A 25,520-nucleotide genomic window follows, 5' to 3' on the forward strand; every position below is an offset into this window, starting at 1 on the left:
TGAAACATCTTGTAGTAACACCGGTAGAACATTACGTAGGAAATCAGCATACATTGCACCATTTAGATTACCATCGATAAAATGGGCGCCAGTTATCCTTCCTCCCATAATGCCGCCAAGGTCGCTGATATTCCACTTGTCGCAGCTATCGTGGATTTTCCTTTGCTCAATAGTACATATTATGCCGGTTTACGTTACCGCTGTTGGTGAATGACGCTTCGTCACTAAATAGAACGCGTGCAAAAAATTCTGTCATCGTCCCGTAATTTCTCTTGTGCCCAGTGGTAGAGCTGTACACGACGTTCAAAGTCGTCGACATGCAATTCCTGGTGCGTAGAAATATGGTACGGGTGCAATCGATGTTGATGTAGCATTCTGAACGCCGAGGTTTTTGAGATTCCCGATTCTCGCGCAATCTGTCTGCTACTGATGTGCAGATTAGCCGCAACAGAAGCTAAAACACCTACTTGGGCATCATTATTTGTTGCAGGTCGTGGCTGACGTTTCACATGTGGCTGAACACTTCCTGTTTCCTTAAATAACGTAACTATCCGGCGAACGGTCCGGACACTTGGATGATGTCGTCCAGGATACCGAGCAGCATACATAGCACACGTCCGTTGGGCGTTTTGATCACAATAGCCATACATCAACACGATATCAACCTTTTCCGAAATTGGTAAAGGGTCCATTTTAAGACGGGTAATGTATCACGAAGCAAATACCGTCCGCACTGGCGGAATGTTACGTGATACCACGTACTTATACGTTTGTGACTATTACAGCGCCATCTATCACAAAGCGAAAAAAGTGGTCCGACTAAAACATACATATTTCTTTACATACTACACGAATAGCTAATAAAATGGGGGTTCCTGTTTTAAAGGAACGCAGTTGATATCCATTTGACCTATGGCAGCGCGATCTAGGGGGCCAACCATAGCGCCATCTGGTTTCCCCCTTCAAGCTAGACGAGTTTCGTTCTTTGTAGTTTCTTCATTTGATGCTTATCTCGTGAGGTATTCGGCGCGGTCAATATGAATTGCCCACCTCATTTCTTTGAGTCAGATATGACCATCAGTCCAGTTCTATAGCTGAATGGTCAGTGCAACAGAATGCAATGCGAGGGATGTGGGTTCGATTCCCAGCCACGTTGGAGATTTTCTCCGCTTACCGACTGGCAGTTGGGTTGTCTTCATCCTCATTTCATCTCCATCGCCAGTCCAATCTCCGAGGTGGCGTCAACTGAAAAGACTTGCACCAGGCAGCCAAGACCCTCTATGTGGGGCACCCAGCATGCATTCAAAACTGACCGTCAGCTGATTCTAAACAAATCAGAGAGTAACTCGCCTCGGATGTATGTTACGAAAAAAAAAAAAATGAAGATATGTCTTGTGCTACTACATGCATACAGTGTTTTATAGTATACAGTGTTGGAAGCCATCACTCGCTTTAATCATAAATATACCTCTGAGTGAAGTTACTCATGTAAATCCACAAGAAATAAAAACAGTGAATAGAAGAGGGAGTATGAATGAGAACAATGGCAAATTCAGTTTTACAAAATAATGAAAGTTTTATTAAACCTTTAGTAGCTACAACTAGCTGACAAATCTTGCACACAAATGACAAAAATCAGATAAGGCAAGGTTTTTAATGGACAAAGCATACATTGGGGTAGAAGCTATGCAAATTCTCCGCTGAATTAATGCCTTTTAGAATGCAATCTCACTTTGTTTGCATGGATTCACTGTGAGGCCTGTAATCCCCCCCCCCCCCCCCCTTCTTCCTTATTCCATCTATTATCCACGTTAGTCTTTTACGAAGGTTTGAGAGGAGCGAAATTTACAATAAGCTTTCTAGTTTACTTGGCTCGTCATGTAGAGTTGGCTCCAGTTCCTCTGGTCTAGGGCTCTGATACTTGAAGCTGAAAACGTCACGTTTTAGGTCCTCACGGTTGGATTGACCTAAGTAAATTTGAAGATTGTTGTTGCAGAATTTTTGTTTTTACGTAAATATATTTTTTCTCATTTTAGTATACGATAGTCTTTTGATTTTTTGACATTAACAAAGCCGAAATTACAGTGTTCGCATAAAACACAAAGGTACGTCCGATCACATCAACAGCATGGTTACGACTCTCACACTCTGCCGAAATAACAACACTCCAAAGGGTTTATAATTTTTCTGAACAAATGAATTTCTAGTAGCTTTAATTTCGATTATTATTTCTTAAACAAAGCCAGAAATAAACATAGTAACCTGTACAGTATTGCGCAATTAATAACAGAAATTTTAAGAGTGCGAACAGTTCGTAATTTCAAATGTTTCTAAAAAAATAATGTTAACTGTACATTCAGAACTAGGACTTATCAATTATAACATCGAAAATAAAGTAGTTTCTTTTCATAAATATTAGATTGAAATATATTAAAGTTTCCAGAAAAGCAACTGAGATAATATTCATCTGTACAAAATTCGAAAAATAATGCTGGTATCGACAACTACTGTTGAAGAAAAGTAATGTTAGAGGAGGATGTCCTGTAACAAATGGTTCAAATGACTCTGAGCACTATGAGACTTAACTGCTGAGGTCATCAGTCCCCTAGAACTTAGAACTAATTAAACCTAACTAACCTAAGGACAGCACACACATCCATGCCCGAGGCAGGATTCGAACCTGCGACCGTAGTGGTCACGCGGTTCCAGACTGTAGCGCCTAGAACCGCTCGGCCACCCCGGCCGGCTGTCCTGTTACAGGCCGAACTCTATCCAAATGGAATCAACTACTAGCAACTATACCAGAAACTATGGTTCACCTGAGAACACTGTACTATGAATATAACAACCCTACGGCGGTGCAAGCAGTACTTTACCACTTCACATGGACTCAAGCGGCAGCAGGAATCAGCGCGCTATGGGTGAGGAGCGGTAGTTGTGATGTTCTGACGCGTCCACGAAAATATCCGAACTATGCGGTCTTGCGTTCTGATTATCAGAACGCGGGGAACCTCACACTGAAATCTGCCTGAATTTCAGGACTCCGATAGGGAAGTTTTTTATTTAAGAAAATAAAATAAAAAGCTTCCCTGTCAGAGCCCTGAAATTCAGGCAGATTTCAGTGTGAGGTGCACCCATTCACCAGCCTGGCCAAACCAATTGATTCACAGACAACTGTGAAACGTCAGAATGGCGACTCAGCACTTTCGTGACATACGATATGTCCGAGATGATAAGCAGTTCTACTGCCAGTACAGTTGAAAACTGCCTCAGGATCGCAGTCCATCACAAGATACAGACCACAAATCTCACCCTTTAGGGAAAGACCTGATGTTTCCCACCAGGGGAGGACCAGAAGACGAAAGCCCTCAAACAGTCATAGCCTCTCTCCACCAAGCCTCGGTACGGGAGCGGAATTAGCAAAACGAAGCCACCCCCACATTTCACATACCAATCGAACTACCCTCTACTCAATGAACTTCCCTTGTTGATTGTTCTGTTGGTTTGATGGCCAATCCAGACACAGCACTGGGTTCCCACGCTGGGGATGTAACCCTCTACTTTGCACATCCTGAGAGAAGCCAATCAGCGAATCCAATTCTCCCTTGACTGAAAAATGAAGGTTTTGGACTAGGGAGGCGCCGTTCTCATGGTAATTATGGCCTCGTTGGGGCAAAAAACATGTACATAAATTTACAGAGTGATCTAACCTTTCCGCGCCTACCATTTCCAATATCTAAAAGAAGATTGTTAAACCTCCCAGACAGTCATGTCCATGAAATATATGTTTTTGCAGCTCACTAAAAGAACCTGGCAACTTCCTGGCAACAGGGGGTGGGGTTTTCGGTCCTGTCTCTAATAAACATAGAGGGTGTTACAAAAAGGTGCGGGCAAACGTTCAGGAAAGATCCCTCACACACAAATAAAGAAAAGATGTATGTGGACATGTGTCCGTAAACGCTTAATTTCCATGTTAGAGCTCATTTTAGTTTCGTCAGTGTGTACTGTAATTCCTCGATTCATCGCCAGTTGGCCCAATTGAAGGAAGGTAATGTTGACTTCGGTGCTTGTGTTGACATGCGACTCATTGCTCTACAGTACTAGCATCAAGAAAATCAGTACGTAGCATCAACAGGTTACTGTTCATCACGAACGGGGTTTTGCAGTCAGTGCAATGTTTATAAATGCGGAGTTGGCAGATGCCCGTTTGATGTATGAATTAGCACGGGGCAATAGCCGTGGCGCGGTACGTTTCTATCGAGACAGATTTCCAGAACGAAGGTGTCCCGACAGGAAGACGTTCGAAGCAATTGATCGGCGTTTTATGGAGCACGGAACATTACAGCCTATCACCCGCGACTGGGGAAGACCTAGAACGGCGAGGACACCTGCAATGGACGAGGCAATTCTTCGTGCAGTTGACAATAACCCTAATGTCAGCTTCAGAGAAGTTGCTGCTGTACAAGGTAACGTTGACCACGTCACTGTATGGAGAGTGCTACGGGAGAACCAGTTGTTTCCGTACCATGTACAACGCGTGCAGGCACTATCAGCAGCTGATTGGCCTCCACGGGTACACTTCTGCTAATGGTTCATCCAACAATGTGTCAATCCTCATTTCAGTGCAGGATGAGGCTTCATTCCAACGTGATCAAATTGTAAATTTTCAAAATCAACATCCGTCATCGACACAGATTTTCTGTGAACGTTTGGGCAGATATTGTTGGTGATGTCTTAATTGGGCCCCATGTTCTTCCACCTACGCTCAATGGAGCACATTATCATGATTTCATACGGGATACTATACCTGTGCTGCTAAAACACGTGCCTTTACAAGTACGACACAACATGTGGTTCATGCGCGATGGAGCTCCTGCACATTTCAGTCGAAGTGTTTGTACGCTTCTCAACAACAGATTCGGTGACCGATGGGTTGGTAGAGGCGGACCAATTCCATGGCCTCCACGCTCTCCTGACCTCAGCCCCCTTGACTTTCATTTATGGAGGCATTTGAAACCTCTTGTCTACGCAACGCCGGTACGGAATGTAGAGACTCTTCGTGCTTGTATTGTGGACGGCTGTGATACAATACGCGATTCTCCAGGGCTGCATCAGCGCATCAGGGATTCCATGCGACGGAGGGTGGATGCATGTATCCTCGCTAACGGAGGAAATGTTGAACATTTCCTGTAACAAAGTGTTTGAAGTCACGCTGGTAAGCTCTGTTGCTCTGTGTTTCCATTCCATGATAAATGTGATTTGAAGAGAAGTACTAAAATGAGCTCTAACATGGAAAGTAAGCGTTTCCGGACACATGTCCACATAACATATTTTCTTTCTTTGTGTGTGAGGAATGTTTCCTGAAAGTTTGGCCGTACCTTTTTGTAACACCCTGTATACGCCAGCCACTTTGTCCAAGTCGTCCCAGCTTCGAGCATGAGAACGAACGTAGTTTATGACCTTCCCAATGTTTGCACAAAACGATAACTCCGGAAGCTGAAGAAGTGAATTAAAATTTGTGCTTGTTCCGTGACTCGAACCCGTCTCTTCTTGCTGACGAGGCAAATATGCTCACCATTACACCACCACAGCATTATGGTCGGCATAGCTGCACGAACTACCCACGTCAAATACCCTCTGCAACACAAATTCACATCTCCCCTTATACTGCCACTATTACCAGGGCGCTCCGATATTGGAATAACACCCCAGCATTGGACACAATGGGGAAGCGCTGCACTACATGTGATCGTATAGATCTTGAAGCTCATTTTACAGTAATCTCTCTTAAACGACTTCCTCCAACCCATTTCAGCCATCCTGCTGTCTTCTGCGATGGACTGGCGCCTGGCCCAGTTAAAATATTTTGTGAACCTTTAGCGGACGGAGCAGAGAACTTCGGCCAAAAGTCCTTCTGCAGGTAAGAACCACTGAACACTGTAGCCCAGAATCACTCGCACGCCCAGGTCACTGCGCTCACCATATATGGCCCGCAGTTCATCTCGCTCCCTGTTCTGAATCACCTCTGCTACTGGTTACACATGCAGTTATTATAACATTCTGCCCACAATTTCCTTACGTGGAAAAAGTCTCGAGCCACTTATAGCAAATGTAGAACAGGAGAACACGGGGATCATGCCCATGCCAAGATCGGTAAAATAATTTATTTATTTATTTATTGATTGATTTATTTAACCTGACAAGATTAGGGCCATCAGGCCCTCTCTCACATCTAACCAGGCATTCTACTTATTTTACATTCATATGTTTTAGTAGGCATGTTAAACTACATATAGTACAAAAAGTGAAATAAACAATTAGAAAGGCACACCTGGAAAAATACATACATGTAGAGTTTATATTCGTAGATCATAAGTACTGTTATAATTAGACATTATTGAAGAGACAGATTTTAGATAGGAGTGCTAGCAGCAGGGCGTATGAGGGAGACTCATGGTGAAGGGAGGAGAAGAATAGAGAGACATGATGAAGCATAATTAAGGAAATATAAGGAAAAAGAAGATTGCGTGACTAATAGAGATAGATGAAGAGGAAGGCATCTCAGAAGCAAGATAGGACAGATGAGAGGATTGGCCTTGTACATTAATTTTGTGGAGAACGTTATGAGGACGATAGTAGGAAATGCTTCAAGTTCTTCTTAAAAGCAGCAGGAGATTGAATTTTGCGCAAGGTAAGGGGCAGTTTGTTCCAGAGGCGGACAGCGGCAACTGAGAAGGAGTTTGCAAAAGTTTTTGTTTTGTGAGTCGGCACAGTTAGGATACCAAATAAGAGTGACCTCGTTTTTCGATTATGATGGAATGACAGGTTTTTAATCTCTGAAGCAAGGTACTGGGGTGCTTGCGCGACGAGGAGTCGGTGAAGTAGACACAGAGTGCGGTAGTCACGCAATTTGTCCGGCCGCAGCCACCCTAGCTCGGAGTATGAAGCACTAACATGATCATATCGGCGAATGTTGCAGGTGTAATTTATTCACACAGATGACCAGATTCGGCAGTTATCTGTTGCCAACTCCCGATATGTTTACAGCATTAGATAATGTCCTCCATCAATAAAGTAAGCGGTGCTACTCGGTATGTGTCCTTGTTGGTATCGTCAACCAATCTGAAAGTCGGCGGGTCAATTTCAGAATAATAGCTATGTAGACACATGTTGTATGGAGATCTGTCAGTTGTAAAGTGGTGATGAATGTGAGCACTAATATGTGTGTACATGGCTGTTATTTTAAAATGGACAGGCAAATTTCTAGAGCAGCTCACGATATCAAGATAGACACGCACTGTGTAGCACTACTTACTCTGCTGTTAGAGGAGATTATGTAATGATGTAAACGCAGATCCGAAGGTGCCAACAGAGAATTGCCAAAACCGGTCATCTGTATGAATAAATGATTTTAGCGATCTTGGCAGCTGAGAATTTATTCAGTGAATACTACAAATCGTCCTCACATTGACGATGTCACAAAGTTATATATGTATTAGCAACTTTCAATATGTAGTACATGAGGGACCACTAACTATATCTTTGTTTTGGTTTTTTTATAACACACGTAATGATCCATTACTCTTTGACTTGTTTACAATTGCACTAGACTGTTGCTAACCCGGCCATTTTTTGCACATATGGCAGCCGGATGCCGAATTATTGCGAATGTCTTAAATTTAAACACAAAGGAACTATACCTCCTTCAAACCAAAGATACATTTATTTTCATGAGAAAACTTTCTCCTTGAAACATATACAGTAGTATCATTCACTATGAGACATGTCGCATATATTTAGTTGGCCCAATGATGATATGTGACTGGAGTATGCTTCATCACACAACGGCTTTCTAAGCATTAAATCGGTACTTCCTGTTTCTGATCGTTGCAGAATGTACTCCAGGAAGATTTCTGCTTCAGCGCCAGCAGTGACAGAGATCTTCATCCTCTTTGCTCCTATGTCCTCTTTCTCACCACTTTCATGGTAACTTCCCTTTCATTATTTCTTCGTCTGTTAAAGTTTGGTCATAAACAGTTGCTCGTCCAACAGCGTACTCTGCAGCAAAGTCTTTCTGCGAAGAACCTCAGTTCAACTCATCTCCAATTACGAGTTTCTGCTTGATGTCAGCCATAACATGTTTCGTTTTAGAAGCCAGGAGACTGAACCGTAAAGAAAGCCGCAATTTCAGACACGTGTAGCATTTCAGGAAACATCATGTCGTAAATTTGTTACGTGTTTCTGGGAAGACTGTTTGATAAAAAGAAGAAACAACCAAAACACTGAGGTGTGTAAATATTAAGGTACCATATATAAAAATCTCTCGACTTGAGCGCTGTTTGATAAAAAGAAGAAACAACCAAAACACTGAGGTGTGTAAATATTAAGGTACCATATATAAAAATCTATCCACTTGAGCGTGTTACACCCTGTAAATATACAAGTAATAGAACTAAAATTAAAACACATGCGAAATTCCCAAATAAAATTATAATAGATGAGGCCATTCCCGTATGCCTAAAGAATGGACCACGTCATAGATGCTGTAAAAAAGAAACCAGCCTTTAAAATGGGAAATAAAGTGGTAAACGTTGTATGTTATGCCTATTCTGCTGTACTGATAGCAAATAATGAGGATGATTTACAAATGTTACACTACCAATCTATTAAAACAGCTAAGCAATATAACATGGAAACCTTATCCAAACAACTAAGGTATGGTAATAACGGAAACATCTGTAAGATGTAGTTGGAAGCAAATCACGTGGCAACTGAAAAAATGTTTGAGCTTAAATAAGCTGCCGGCCGGGGTGGCCGAGCGGTTCTAGGCGCTACAGTCTGGAACCACGCGACCGCTACGGTCGCAGGTTTGAATCCTGCCTCGAGCATGGATGTCTGTGATGTCCCTAGTTTATTTAGATTTAAGTAGTTCTAAGTTCTACGGGACTGAGGACCTCAGAAGTTAAGTCCCATACTGCTCAGAGCCATTTGAACCATTTTTAATTAGCTAGGGACTGTTACCAACAGCTAGAACGACTTAACCGCGGAAGTGAAAAACCATGTGACAGAGGCAATAAGGGAAGCCGGATGCCAGCAAAATAGTGTGTGAAGAAACAAATTTGAGACGCTGAGGAGAAAATACATACATAAAATCAATGGTTCATGTTGTTGTTGTTGTTGTGGTCCAGAAACTGGATTGATGCAGCTCTCCATGCTACTCTATCCTGTGCAAGCTTCTTCATCTTCCAGTACCTACTGCAACCTACATCCTACTGAATCTGTTTAGTGTATACATGTCTTGGTCTCCCTCTACGATTTTTACCCTCCACGCTGCCCTCCAATACTAAATTGGTGATCCCTTGATGCCTCAGAACATGTCGTGCCAATCGATCCCTTCTTCTAGTTAAGTTGTGCCACAAATTTCTCTTCTCTCCAATTCTATTCAATACCTCCTCATTAGTTATGTGATCAACCCATCTAATCTTCAGCATTCTTCTGTAGCACCACATTTCGAAAGCTTCTATTGTCTTCTTGTCTAAGCTATTTATCGTCCATGTTTCACTTCCATACATGGCTACACTCCATACGAATACTTTCAGAAATGACTTCCTGACACTTAAATCAATACTCGGTGTTAACAATTTTTTCTCTTCTTCACAAACGCTTTCCTTGCATTGCCAGTCTACATTTTATATCCTCTCTACTTCGATCACCATCAGTTATTTTGCTCCCCAAATAGCAAAACTCCTTTACTACTTTAACTGTCTCATTTCTTAATCTAATTCCCTCAGCATCACCTGACTTAATTCGACTACATTCCATTATCTTCGTTTTGCTTTTGTTGATGTTCATCTTATATCCTCCTTTCAAGACACTGTCCATTCCGTTCAGCTGCTCTTCCAGGTCCTTTGCTGTCTCTGACAGAATTACAACGTCATCGGCAAACCTCAAAGTTTTTATTTCTTCTTCATGGATTTTAATTCCTACTCCGAATTTTTCTTTTGTTTCCTTTTCTGCTTGCTCAATATACAGATTGTATAACATCGGGGATGGGCTACAAACCTGTCTCATTCACTTCCCAACCACTGCTTTCCTTTCATGCCCCTCGACTCTTATAACTACCATCTGGCCTCAGTACAAGTTGTAAATAGCCTTTCGCTCGCTGTATTTTACCTCTGCCATCTTCAGAATTTGAAAGAGAGTATTCCACTCAACATTGTCAAAAGCTTTCTCTAAGTTATGACATATGCAGCAGAAACTAAAGCAGAAACGAGAAAGATAAAACAAAAGTTAGCAGCATCGCAAATGAAGGTACTAAGACGGGCCCAAATAGTAACCACGTGGGGCAAAGAACAGCTGTACCGAAAAGTGAACAGTGTGGAATGAAAGATACAAATAAATGGAAGAAGACAAGGAAAAGAAATTATAAGGATCATCTTGAAAGAATGGATCTCTAAAGCTAGAATTTGTAAACATGGACGACCACAAAGAAAATGGCTTCACCGACGATCACCCAAGAGATGGAATAGCAACTCATTCAGTACATCCACAGAATGAGACGGACAAACATGAGGAAGGCGTTGGCGGCGATGGTAGCAGCAGCAGCAGAAGAAGAAGAAGGAGGATGAGGAGAAGGAAAGAGCTCGTACTGAAAGACTTAAGTTTTAGTTTTTCCCCACATGCTAATCCAGAGTGGGATGCTAAAGGAGTTGAAAGAGGATCATAGAACTCTCTACCAAAAATGTAAGGATGTGTTAGAGACCACTCACGTAGATGCAGATGCTAGTGATACCTTCAGAAAGGATATCGCAATTTGCCTCCTTTGTGTTCCGTCCTTAACGACCGACTCAGTGGTACCTTGAAACCTCGATCCCTCTTGTTTTTTTCTGAACTGTCGAGGCAAATACCAACACATCGCAAGTCTCAAACCGCGAGTGGAACAAACGTGTGTAAAGCAGGTAGTAGACTTCAGATTATTGGTAGAATACTGGGGAGGTGCAATGAGTCTGCAAAGGACACCTTTTACAGAACACTCGTGCGACCAATGCCAGAATACTGTTCAAGTGTGTGGAACCCATACCAAACGGAACTAACAGAGTGTATTGAACGTATACAGAGAAAGTCAGCACGAATAGTCTCAGGTTTGTTTGAGCCGTGGGAGAATGTCACAGAGATATTGAAGGAAGTGAACTGAAGGTTCTTGAAGATAGGCGTCAACTATCACTAGACTCTCTACTAACAAAGTTTCAAAACCCGAATTTAAATGATGACTCTAGGAATATACTACGACCGATGCGTATCATTCTCATAGGAATCGTGAAGATAAGATTAGAATAATTACTGCATTCACAGAGGCGTTCAAACAATCATTCTTCCCGCGCTCCATACATGAATGGAATGGGAAGAAACCCCCAATAACTGGTGCAGTTGGACATACCATCTCCCATGCACCTCACGGTGGTTTGCAGAGTATAGATGTAGATTTAGATGTAGACGTAGGGTTTTGTTACAGAAAACTGGCAAGAAACTGTCGCCGGAAGTTTTCTCTCTTTAATAATCTAATTTTGTTTTGACGTTCCGAAAACAGTTATTAAAAGATTGAAAAATGGTGTAATGAGTCTCAAATGAATCTGCACAGGAACAATGACCTGAAAATAAAAAAAAAAACGGTTCCGTTTCCTTTCATTCAAGGCAGACGGACTAGCTTTGCTCTCACAACACGGGGATCATTTTGCGATTAAAGTTGCTTGCTGCTTTATTGCCAATGAGCCATTCATATGTATATGAGACGATGCTGTATTAATCAGACGAGGTCATATGTTTGGCCTGTAGAGCTCTCATTCATTCTGCCGTTGTGCTCATCTAAGCCAAATCATTTTGAACGATGTAAGGGTACGAGAGAGGCAGTTCTGACAATGCGACTGATAATGGATGCAAGACTTAAGAAGTATCGACACACGTCGCACAGCCTCTGTCGACGTGGAAAGAGCGCTCAGGAACGTGATATGGAGGACAATGTTTAATGTTCGTAGAAAAACAGGAACAGGCTGGAGGGAAATATGAGTATCATACAATACGATATGGTCCGAATGACGCGTAGGCTGGACAATAACAGACAGTAACAGCTGCACTTCGTTTAGACATTCAGAAAAGATTCTTCCCACAAGCAGGATCGGTTCTGTCACTCTTATACGGTCATAAGAGATTATAGTAAATAGTTTCGTTAATATTTCTGTATAATTGTGAATTGTTCAGGAATAACCATTTCAAAAGAATAAGTACTGTATATAGAACATTTGGCGTAAGAAGTTATAGTTACGTCAGCTTTTTTGTAAAATTCTACAAATAGTCGAGACAATAGTATTTCGCTCTCATTTTATCATCTTGTCTCAGCTCATCTTGTCTCACGTTGTCTGTATTGTGCTAGCTCGTGTGAGCGCTTATAACTTAATTGTGAAAAAATATAGTGTGTAGTATTCAAAACTTTAATTTCAGACGTACCATCCACTTTACCTGAAAATAATTATCTTTGTGAAAGGAAAAAGTTTCATTATTAAAAAGAACTGCTAATTAATTTTTTAAGTAAATTCGGGGAAGTGACATAGAACAGGAATTACTTCAAAGCTCAAACTGTGAGAAACTGAATTATTTCCGATCGCTACATTATGCAGCGCAGCGCCGCTATCGCTTTTTCGCCAAATCGAACGAAAGCTAACATAGGCATAATATCTTTGACTGCCACCATTAATAAACACTGACTTTATAAAAATTCGCAAAAATAGCTTTTGACGGGAATTTAACCTACTTGTAAGAGTCTGAAATCAATTTGGACAGGCCTTCCTTAAAGATTATTGTCTTTATTCATTGAGTAACCCATCAAAGATAATGAGGGAAGGATACTACGAAATGTTCGGTCGCTTCGAACCCTGTTTTAGGACGAAACTTAAAGACAGGAAACTGTGGCGTCTTCTCGCAAAGAAAATTAACAGTTACCACACGCTGTGATCAAAAAGAAAGCAGTATCAAACGACGACTAACCACTACCAACTAGTCAAGAAATATTAAGGTTATGAGAGCGGCATTCCCGCGGAACATTAGCTGTAATTCGTCCACATTGAGATCCATCAAGGAAGGTACGTGAAATACCGGACGAGATCTTTTGCTTTTCATCAGTTTCATGTCTAATGCATCAGTTATTCATTTTACCGTGAAAATCATAAACTTTAACTTTCTGCAGAAGATATGTGCGTAGTCGAGTGTATAAGGTCACTAGAAATCGCAGTAGCTGGAATTGCGCCACTAACGTATTTTAACAAACAGTCAGTGAAATGGTAAATAATATGTCCAATGCAGAGACTATTTTACTCATACATTTGATGCGTGTGTTTGTTTCACACAGGCGAGTCGACTTCCAACAATAATTTTACGTTACATTTGGCGGCTCTGAAATGATGATTTACGTAAGTAAATTTATGCAAATGGGAAGTATAGAACCACCATTCGTTTACAGAAACAGTGTATAGCTTTTAACGCAGTTTCTAAAATAGCTCTAAAATATTCCGAGACCTTGTGAAGCGGCTTTTCTCTAAAAAAATCTTCTAAAAACACAGCGTAATGTACAGTACTGGCCATTAAAATTGCTACACTAAGAAGAAATGCAGATCATAAACGGGTGTTCATTGGACACATATATTATACTAGAACTGATATGTGATTACATTTTCACGCAATTTGGGTGCATAGATCCTGAGAAATCAGTACCCACAACAACCACCTCTGGCCGTAATAACCCCTGGGCATAGAGTCAAACAGAGCTAGGATGGCGTGTACAGGTACAGCTGCCCATGCAGCTTCAACACGATACCACAGTTCATCAAGAGTAGTGACGGGCGTATTGTGACGAGCCAGTTGCTCGGCCAACATTGACCAGACGTTTTCAGTTGGTGAGAGATCTGGAGAATGTGCTGGCTAGGACAGCAGTCGAACATTTTCTGTATCCAGAAAGACCCGTACAGGACCTGCAACACGCGGTCGTTCATTATCCTGCTGAAATGTAGGGTTTCGCAGGGATCGAATGAAGGGTACAGCCACGGGTCGTAACACATCTGAAATATAACGTCCACTGTTCACAGTGCCGTCAATGCGAACTAGAGGCGACCGAGACGTGTAACCAATGGCACCGCATCCCATCACGCCGGGTGATACGCCAGTATGGCATGACGAATACACGCTTCCAATGTGCGTTCACTGCGATGTAGCCAAACACGGATGCGACCATCATGATGCTGTAAACAGAACCTGGATTCATCCGAAAAAATGACGTTTTGCCATTCGTGCACCCAGGTTCGTCATTGAGTACACCATCGCAGGCGCTCCTGTCTGTGATGCAGGGTCAAGGGTAACCGCAGCCACGGTCTCCGAGCTGATAGTCCGTGCTGCTGCAGACGTCGTCGAACTGTTCGTGTAGATGGTTGTTGTCTTGCAAAGGTCCCCATCTGCTGACTCAGGGATCGAGACGTGGCTGCACGATCCGTTACAGCCGTGCGGATAAGATGCTTGTCATCTCGACTGTTAGTGATACGAGGCCGTTGGGATCCAGAACGGCGTTCCGTATTACCCTCCTAAACCCACCGTTCCGATGTTCTGCTAACAGTCATTGGATCTCGACCAACGCAAGCAGCAATGTCGCGATACGATAAACCGCAATCGCGATAGGCTACAATCCGACCTTTATGAAAGTCGGAAACGTGATGGTACGCATTTCTCCTCCTTACACGAGGCATCACAACAACGTTTCACCAGGGAACGCCGGTCAACTGCTGTTTGTGTATGAGAAATCGGTTGGAAACTTTCCTCATGCCAGCACGGTGTAGGTGTCGCCACCGGCGCCAGCCTTGTGTGAATGCTCTGAAAAGCTAATCATTTACATATCACAGCATCTTTTTCTTGTCGGTTAAATGTCGCGTCTGTAGCACGTCATTTTCGTGGTGTAGCAATTTTAATGGCCAGTAGTGTATTTCTATTACTGATTTGTAACAATAACAGAGCTCTGTTTGGTATTCCAGTTCTACAAGACAAAGGATAAGATGGTCAGAGCTTGTCCGTCCGTCTGTGTCGCTAGCGTCAGAGGCTCTTGTTGGAGAGAGAGAGAGAGAGAGAGAGAGAGAGAGAGAGGAATGCCAATCGGCTGACACTTGTTAAAGGAGACATCTCGAAATACAGTGGCCAGATAACTGCTTGAAAATTCTGCTCTTACCACATGCATGTCCTGGGATCTTTTGATTTGGTGTGCTGCATTACGGAGCAACAAAACGGCTCCCAAAATGGATCGTGGAAACTGTCGCAGCACCAACACTACTTGTGAGTGGCCTTTGCGGGGTGGGGGGGGGGGGGGGGGTGGGGGGGGAGGCAATGAATGCTTCTTTGTTTCTTTCTGTATGACGCTGTCTAATACCCGGGAGAACATGGCGTACGTATTTATACTGAGGTGCCAGGGCATGTCATTGTAATGGCTCCACTTTCTTATGCATATTGTATAATAGTAACTTGAAACAGAGTGGTTTAAGCACTGTTTGATGTAGCTATCACTGCCTGGTTCTCTGGATCTGAAGATGGCGAGAAATGTTACCGAAACTAAGTGCTCTAGGCCAATAAACTGGTTTTCGCAAAGAAGACTACAGTACGAGCAGAAATAAGTTTCCACCGAGCGAGGAATTGGCACAATGTATTTGAATACATATACCTAAAACTCATGTAGTCTCTGTATAACGCTGATTAATTTTTTTTATTCACATTACTAAAAAAAATCTCGGTTGTGTTACTTCACTTGTCTCTTCTTGCTTGCAATTATGGGACGAAATGTCTATCAAAGTGTTCCTGTGTTCCTGAATAGCAAGGAATGCTTTAGCAGACGGATGTATTGTAATTTTTTATGCCAATACGATGACATGCCAGCCAAATTTTGTTTATTATTTTTAGTGGCACATCTAACTCTAGTGGATGAGACTGTGAGTTTTAGTGAGTAGAATTAACCGGCTTGTTCGCGATTTGCACAGCTGCCATTGTGTTCATCTCTCTGATATAATTATCATTTAAGTGAAGAGCCAAAGAAACTGGTACACCCGCTTAAAATCGTGTAGGGCCCTCGCGAGCGCGCAGAAGTGGACTCGACTAATGTCTGAAGTAGTGCTGGAGGGAAATGACAGCATGAATCCTGCAGGGCTGTCCATAAATCCGTAAGAGTACGAGGGGGTGGAGATCTCTTCTGAACAGCACGTTGCAAGGCATCCCAATGCTCAATAATTTTCGTGTCTGGGAAGTTTAGCGGCCAGCGGGTGTTTAAAAAATGGTTCAAATGGCTCTGAGCACAATAGGACTTAACTTCTAGGGTCATCAGTCCCCTAGAACTTAGAACTACTTAAACCTAACTAACCTAAGGACATCACACACATCCATGCCCGACGCAGGATTCGAACCTTCGACCGCAGCGGTCGCGTGGTTCCAGACTGTAGCGCCTAGAACGGCTCGGCCACCCCGGACGTCGAAACCGTTTAAACTCAGAAGAGTGTCCTGGAGCCACTCTGTAGCAATTCTGGACTTGTGGGGCATCGCACTGTCCTGCTGGAATTGCCCAAGTCCGCGGGAATGCACAATGGAAATGAATGGATGCAGGTGATCAGACAGGATGCTTACGTACGTTAGAGTCGTACCTAGACGTATCAGGGATCCCATACCACTCCAACCGCACACGCCCCACGCCATTACAGAGCCTCCACCAGCTTGAACAGACCCCTGCTGACATGCTGGTCCATGAATTCATGAGGTTGTCTCCATACCCGTACAAGTCCATCCGCTCGATACGATCTGAAACGAGACTCGTCCGACCAGCCAACATGTCTCCAGCCATCAACAGTCCAATGTCGGTGTTGACGGGCCCAGGCGAGGCGTAAAGCTTTGTGTCGTGCAGTCATCAAGGGTACACGAGTGGGCCTTCGGTTTCGAAAGCACATATCGATGATGTTTCGTTGAGTAGTTCGCACGGTGAAACTTATTGATCGTCCAGCTTTGAAGTCTGCAGCACTTCTGTTACATTGAACGATTCTTTTCAGTCGCCGTTGGTCCAATGTAGGATGTTTTCACCGGCCGTAGCAATGTCGGAGATTTGATGTTTTCTCAGATTCCTAATATTCTCGGTACACTCGTGAAATGGCCGTACGGCAAAATCCACACTTCATGCCGGCCGATGTTGCCGAGCGGTTCTAGGCGCTTCAGTCTGGAACCGTGCAACCACTACGGTCGCAGGTTCGAAACCTGCCTCGGGCATGGATGTGAGTGATGTCCTTAGGTTAGTTAGGTTTAAGTAGTTCTAAGTTCTAGGGGACTGATGACCTCAGAAGTTAAGTCCCATAGCGCTCAGAGCCATTTGAAGCCCACTTCATCGCTACCTCGGAGACGCTGTGTCCCATCGCTCGTGCGCCGACTATAACACCACGTTCAAACTCACTTAAATCTTGATAGCCTGCCATTGTAGTAACAGTAACCAATGTAACAACCGCGCCAGCCACTCGTTGTCTTCTATAGCCGTTGCCGACCGCAGCGCCGTCTTCTGCCTGTTTACATATCTCTGTATTTGAATACGCATGCCTATACCAGTTTCTTTGGCGCTACAGTGTAATACTTCACTGTAATTACTGTCTTAAAAAGTGTAATTTATTTTCGTCCAAATGCGTGTTTGTTGTGTTATCTTCTCCGATATACTGCAGCAATTCTCTCTATGTGTGCACCAAGTTTTATTGAGCTATGGTATTCCGCAGTGACACATAACGTAATAATTTCTTCCTTAAGTTTTGCACACCAGTGCAAATCCAGTAGTGCCCTGTTTGAGAAGATGAGTTCTTTAATAGCATAAAATAGATTCCAGTCCTAAAGAAAGAAGGTGTTGACGGATATGAAAATTACCGAACTATCAGTATAATAAGTCACAGCTGAAAAATACTAACTCGAATTCTTTACAGACGAATGGAAAAACTGGTAGAAGCCGACCTCGGGGAAGATCAGTTTGGATTCCGTAGAAATGTTGGAACACGTGAGACAATACTGACCCTACGACTTATATCAGAAAATAGATTAAGGAAAGGCAAACCTACGTTTCTAGCATTTGTAGACTTAGAGAAAGCTTTCGACAATGTTGACTGGAATACTCTCTTTCAAATTCAGAAGGTGGCAGGGGTGAAATACAGGGAGCGAAAGGCTATTTACAATTTGTACAGAAACCAGATGGCAGTTATAAGAGTCGAGGGACATGAAAGGGAAGCAGTGGTTGGGAACGGAGTGAGACACGGTTGTAGCCTATCCCAGATGTTATTCAATCTGTGTGTTGAGCAACCAGTAAACGAAACATAGGAAGAATTCGGAGAAGGTATTAAAATCGATGGAGAAGAAATAAAAACTATAAGGTTCGCCGATGACATTGTAATTCTGTCAGAGACAGCAAAGGACTTGGAAGAGCAGTTGAACGGAATGTACAGTGTCTTGAAAGAAGGATACAAGATGAACACCAACAAAAGCAAAATGAGGAAAATGGAATTTAGTCGAATTTAGTCGGTTGACGCTGAGGTAATTAGATTAGGAAATGAGACACTTAAAGTAGTAAAGGAGTTTTGCTATTTGGGGAGCAAAATAACTGATGATGGTCGAAGTAGAGAGGATATAAAATGTAGTCTCGCAATGGCAAGGAAATCATTTCTGAAGAAGAGAAATTTGTTAACATCGAGTATTGATTTAAGTGTCAGGAAGTCGTTTCTGAAAGTATTTGTATGGAGTGTAGCCATGTATGGAAGTGAAACATGGAGGATAATTAGTTTGGACAGGAAGAGAATAGAAGCTTTCGAAATGTGGTGCTACAGAAGAATGCTGAAGATTAGATGGGTAGATCACATAACTAATGAGGAGGTATTGAATAGAATTGGGGAGAAGAGGAGTTTGTGGCACAACGACAAAAAGAAGGGACCGGTTGGTAGGACACGTTCTGAGGCATCAAGGGATCACAAACTTAGCATTGGAGGGCAGCGTGGAGGGTAGAAATCGTAGAGGGAGACCTAGAGATGAATATACTAAGCAGATTCAGAAGGATGTAGGTTGCAGTAGTTACTGGGAGATGAAGAAGCTTGCACAGGATAGAGTAGCATGGAGAGCTGCATCAAACCAGTCTCAGGACTGAAGACCACAACACAAAAGACATTCCGGCGGGCTGAACGGAAAGCCTCTCCAGTTTGTCTGACGAACCGGTTTCAGGCTCTGTCTCAGGCTGATACTGATCTTCAGCCTGACATGGCTGCTTGTCCTGTTCCAGAGGTTGCCCCTCAGTCTGCAAGATCCGGGCAGTCGCAGAGGGTGGGCTTACTGGTAGTTGGGAGCTCCAACGTCAGGCGCGTAATGGGGCCCCTTAGGGAAATGGCAGCAAGAGAGGGGAAGAAAACCAATGTGCACTCCGTGTGCATACCGGGGGGAGTCATTCTAGATGTGGAAAGGGTCCTTCCGGATGCCATGAAGGGTACAGGGTGCACCCATCTGCAGGTGGTCGCTCATGTCGGCACCAATGATGTGTGTCGCTATGGATCGGAGGAAATCCTCTCTGGCTTCCGGCGGCTATCTGATTTGGTGAAGACTGCCAGTCTCGCTAGCGGGATGAAAGCAGAGCTCACCATCTGCAGCATCGTCGACAGGACTGACTGCGGACCTTTGGTACAGAGCCGAGTGGAGGGTCTGAATCAGAGGCTGAGACGGTTCTGCGACCGTGTGGGCTGCAGATTCCTCGACTTGCGCCATAGGGTGGTGGGGTTTCGGGTTCCGCTGGATAGGTCAGGAGTCCACTACACGCAACAAGCGGCTACACGGGTAGCAGGGGTTGTGTGGCGTGGGCTGGGCGGTTTTTTAGGTTAGATGGCCTTGGGCAAGTACAGAAAGGGCAACAGCCTCAACGGGTGCGGGGCAAAGTCAGGACATGCGGGGACCAAGCAGCAATCGGTATTGTAATTGTCAACTGTCGAAGCTGCGTTGGTAAAGTACCGGAACTTCAAGCGCTGATAGAAAGCACCGAAGCTGAAATCGTTATAGGTACAGAAAGCTGGCTTAAGCCAGAGATAAATTCTGCCGAAATTTTTACAAAGGTACAGACGGTGTTTAGAAAGGATAGATTGCATGCAACCGGTGGTGGAGTGTTCGTCGCTGTTAGTAGTAGTTTATCCTGTAGTGAAGTAGAAGTGGATAGTTCCTGTGAATTATTATGGGTGGAGGTTACACTAAACAACCGAACTAGGTTAATAATTGGCTCCTTTTACCGACCTCCCGACTCAGCAGCATTAGTGGCAGAACAACTGAGAGAAAATTTGGAATATATTTCACATAAATTTTCTCAGCATGTTATAGTCTTAGGTGGAGATTTCAATTTACCAGATATAGACTGGGACACTCAGATGTTTAGGACGGGTGGTAGGGACGGAGCATCGAGTGACATTATACTGAGAGCACTATCCGAAAATTACCTCGAGCAATTAAACAGAGAACCGACTCGTGGAGATAACATCTTGGACCTACTGATAACAAACAGACCCGAACTTTTCGACTCTGTATGTACAGAACAGGGAATCAGTGATCATAAAGCCGTTGCAGCATCCCTGAATATGGAAGTTAATAGGAATATAAAAAAAGGGAGGAAGGTTTATCTGTTTAGCAAGAGTAATAGAAGGCAGATTTCAGACTACCTAACAGATCAAAACGAAAATTTCTGTTCCGACACTGACAATGTTGAGTGTTTATGGAAAAAGTTCAAGGCAATCGTAAAATGCGTTTTAGACAGGTACGTGCCGAGTAAAACTGTGAGGGACGGGAAAAACCCACCGTGGTACAACAACAAAGTTAGGAAACTACTGCGAAAGCAAAGAGAGCTCCACTCCAAGTTTAAACGCAGCCAAAACCTCTCAGACAAACAGAAGCTAAACGATGTCAAAGTTAGCGTAAGGAGGGCTATGCGTGAAGCGTTCATTGAATTCGAAAGTAAAATTCTATGTACCGACTTGACAGAAAATCCTAGGAAGTTCTGGTCTTACGTTAAATCAGTAAGTGGCTCGAAACAGCATATCCAGACAGTACGGGATGATGATGGCATTGAAACAGAGGATGACACGCGTATAGCTGAAATACTAAACACCTTTTTCCAAAGCTGTTTCACAGAGGAAGACCGCACTGCAGTTCCTTCTCTAAATCCTCGCACAAACGAAAAAATGCCCTTCCAGGTCCTTTGCTGTCTCTGACAGAATTACAATGTCATCGGCAAACCTCAAAGTTTTTATTTCTTCTTCATGGATTTTAATTCCTACTCCGAATTTTTCTTTTGTTTCCTTTTCTGCTTGCTCAATATACAGATTGTATAACATCGGGGGTAGGCTACAAACCTGTCTCATTCCCTTCCCAACCACTGCTTCCCTTTCATGCCCCTCGACTCTGATAACTACCATCTGGCCTCAGTACAAGTTGTAAATAGCCTTTCGCTGGCTGTATTTTACCTCTGCCATCTTCAGAATTTGAAAGAGAGTATTCCACTCAACATTGTCAAAAGCTTTCTCTGAGTTATGACATATGCAGCAGAAACTAAAGCAGAAACGAGAAAGATAAAACAAAAGTTAACAGCATCGCAAATGAAGGTACTAAGACGGGCCCAAATAGTAACCACGTGGGGCAAAAGAACAGCTGTACCGAAAAGTGAACAGTGTGGAATGAAAGATACAAATAAATGGAAGAAGACAAGGAAAAGAAATTATAAGGATCATCTGGAAAGAATGGATCTCTAAAGCTAGAATTTGTAAACATGGACGACCACAAAGAAAATGGCTTCACCGACGATCACCCAAGAGATGGAATAGCAACTGATTCAGTACATCCACAGAATGAGACGGACAAACATGAGAAAGGCGGTGGCGGCGGTGGTAGCAGCAGCAGCAGAAGAAGAAGAAAGAGGAGGAGGAGAAGGAAAGAGCTCGTACTGAAAGACTTAAGTTTTAGTTTTTCCCCACATGCTAATCCAGAGTGGGATGCTAAAGGAGTTGAAAGAGGATCATAGAACTCTCTACCAAAAATGTAAGGATGTGTTAGAGACCACTCACGTAGATGCAGATGCTAGTGATACCTTCAGAAAGGATATCGCAATTTGCCTCCTTTGTGTTCCGTCCTTAACGACCGACTCAGTGGTACCTTGAAACCTCGATCCCTCTTGTTTTTTTCTGAACTGTCGAGGCAAATACCAACACATCGCAAGTCTCAAACCGCGAGTGGAACAAACGTGTGTAAAGCAGGTAGTAGACTTCAGATTATTGGTAGAATACTGGGGAGGTGCAATGAGTCTGCAAAGGACACCTTTTACAGAACACTCGTGCGACCAATGCCAGAATACTGTTCAAGTGTGTGGAACCCATACCAAACGGAACTAACAGAGTGTATTGAACGTATACAGAGAAAGTCAGCACGAATAGTCTCAGGTTTGTTTGAGCCGTGGGAGAATGTCACAGAGATATTGAAGGAAGTGAACTGAAGGTTCTTGAAGATAGGCGTCAACTATCACTAGACTCTCTACTAACAAAGTTTCAAAACCCGAATTTAAATGATGACTCTAGGAATATACTACGACCGATGCGTATCATTCTCATAGGAATCGTGAAGATAAGATTAGAATAATTACTGCATTCACAGAGGCGTTCAAACAATCATTCTTCCCGCGCTCCATACATGAATGGAATGGGAAGAAACCCCAATAACTGATGCAGTTGGACATACCCTCTCCCATGCACTTCACGGTGGTTTTCACAGTATTTATGTAGAATTAGATGTAGACGTAGGGTTTTGTTACAGAAAACTGGCAAGAAACTGTCGCCAGAAGTTTTCTCTCTTTAATAATCTAATTTTGTTTTGAGGTTCCGATAACACTTATTAAAAGCTTCAAAAATGATGTAATGAGTCTCAAATGAATCTGCACAGGAACAATGACCTGAAAATAAAAAAAAAACGGTTACTTTTCCTTTCATTCAAGGCAGACGGACTAGCTTTGCTCTCACAACACGGGGATCATTTTGCTTGCTGCTTTATTGCTAATGAGCCATTCATATGTACAGGGCTATTACAAAGGATTGAAGCGATTTCATAAATTCACTGTAGCTCCATTCATTGACATATGGTCACGACACACTACAGATACGTAGAAAATCTCATAAAGTTTTGTTCGGCTGAAGCCGCACTTCAGGTTTCTGCCGCCAGAGCGCTCGAGAGCGCAGTGAGACAAAATGGCGGCAGGAGCCGAGAAAGCGTATCTCGTGCTTGAAATGCACTCACATCAGTCAGTCATAACAGTGCAACGACACTTCAGGACGAAGTTCAACAAACATCCACCAACTGCTAACTCCATTCGGCGATGGTATGCGCAGTTTAAAGCTTCTGGATGCCTCTGTAAGGGGAAATCAACGGGACGGCCTGCAGTGAGCGAAGAAACGGTTGAACGCGTGCGGGCAAGTTTCACGCGTAGCCCGCGGAAGTCGACGAATAAAGCAAGCAGGGAGCTAAACGTACCACAGCCGACGGTTTGGAAAATCTTACGGAAAAGGCTAAAGTAGAAGCCTTACCGTTTACAATTGCTACAAGCCCTGACACCCGATGACAAAGTGAAACGCTTTGAATTTTCGGCGCAGTTGCAACAGCTCATGGAAGAGGATGCGTTCAGTGCGAAACTTCTTTTCAGTGCTGAAGCAACATTTTTTCTTAATGGTGAAGTGAACAGACACAATGTGCGAATCTGGGTGGTAGAGAATCCTCACACATTCGTGGAGCAAATTCGCAATTCACCAAAACGTGTTTTGTGCAATCTCATAGTTTAAAGTTTACGGCCCCCTTTTCTTCTGCGAAAAAAACGTTACAGGAGACGTGTATCTGGACATGCTGGAAAATTGGCTCATGCCACAACTGGAGACCGACAGCGCCGACTTCATCTTTCAACAGGATGGTGCTCCACCGCACTTCCATCATGATGTTCGGCATTTCTTAAACAGGAGATTGGAAAACCGATGGATCGGTCGTGGTGGAGATCATGATCAGCAATTCATGTCATGGCCTCCACGCTCTCCCGACTTAACCCCATGCGATTTCTTTCTGTGGGGTTATGTGAAAGATTCAGTGTTTAAACCTCCTCTACCAAGAAATGTGCCAGAACTGCGAGCTCGCATCAACGATGCTTTCCAACTCATTGATGGGGACATGCTGCGCCGAGTGTGGGAGGAACTTGATTATCGGCTTGATGTCTGCCGAATCACTAAAGGGGCATATATCGAACATTTGTGAATGCCTAAAAAAACTTTTTGAGTTTTTGTATGTGTGTGCAAAGCATTGTGAAAATATCTCAAATAATAAAGTTATTGTAGAGCTGTGAAATCGCTTCAATCATTTGTAATAACCCTGTATATGAGACGATGCTGTATTAATCAGACGAGGTCATATGTTTGGCCTGTAGAGCTCTCATTCATTCTGCCGTTGTGCTCATCTAAGCTAAATCATTTTGAGCGATGTAAGGGTACGAGAGAGGCAGTTCTGACAATGCGACTGATAATGGATGCAAGACTTAAGAAGTATCGACACACGTCGCACAGCCTCTGTCGACGTGGAAAGAGCGCTCAGGAACGTGATATGGAGGACAATGTTTAATGTTCGTAGAAAAACAGGAACAGGCTGGAGGGAAATATGAGTATCATACAATACGGTATGGTCCGAATGACGCGTAGGTTGGACAATAACAGACAATAACAGCTGCACTTCATTTAGACATTCAGAAAAGATTCTTCCCACAAGCAGGATCGGTTCAGTCACTCTTATACGGTCATAAGAGATTATATTAAATAGTTTCGTTAATATTTTTGTATAATTGTGAATTGTTCAGGAATAACCATTTCAAAAGAATAAGTACTGTATATAGAACATTTGGCGTAAGAAGTTATAGTTACGTCAGCTTTTTTGTAAAATTCTACAAATAGTCGAGACAATAGTGTCTCGCTGTCATTTTGTCTCACCTCATCTTGTCTCGTGTTGCCTGTACTGTGTTAGCTTGTGTGAGGGCTTATGACTTAATTGTGAAAATATATAGAGTGAAAGTGTTCAATACTTTAATTTCAGACGTACCATCCACTTTACCTGAAAATAATTATCTATGTGCAAGAGAAAAGTTTCATTATTAAAAAGAACTGATTATTAATTTTTTAAGTGAATTCAGGGAAGTGAGATAGGGAGTTTCATAGAACAGGAATGAATTCAACGCTGAAACTGTGAGAAATTGAATTATTTCAGATCGCTACATTACGCATAGGATCTTTGACTGCCAGCATTAATGAACACTGACTGTATAGTAATTCGCAAAAATAACTTTTGACGTGTATTTCATCTACTCGCAAGAGCGTAAAATTAATTTGGACAGGACTTCCTTAAAGATTATC

Source organism: Schistocerca americana, chromosome 10 (genome assembly GCF_021461395.2).
Source record: "Schistocerca americana isolate TAMUIC-IGC-003095 chromosome 10, iqSchAmer2.1, whole genome shotgun sequence".
Taxonomy (NCBI): Eukaryota; Metazoa; Arthropoda; class Insecta; order Orthoptera; family Acrididae; genus Schistocerca; species Schistocerca americana.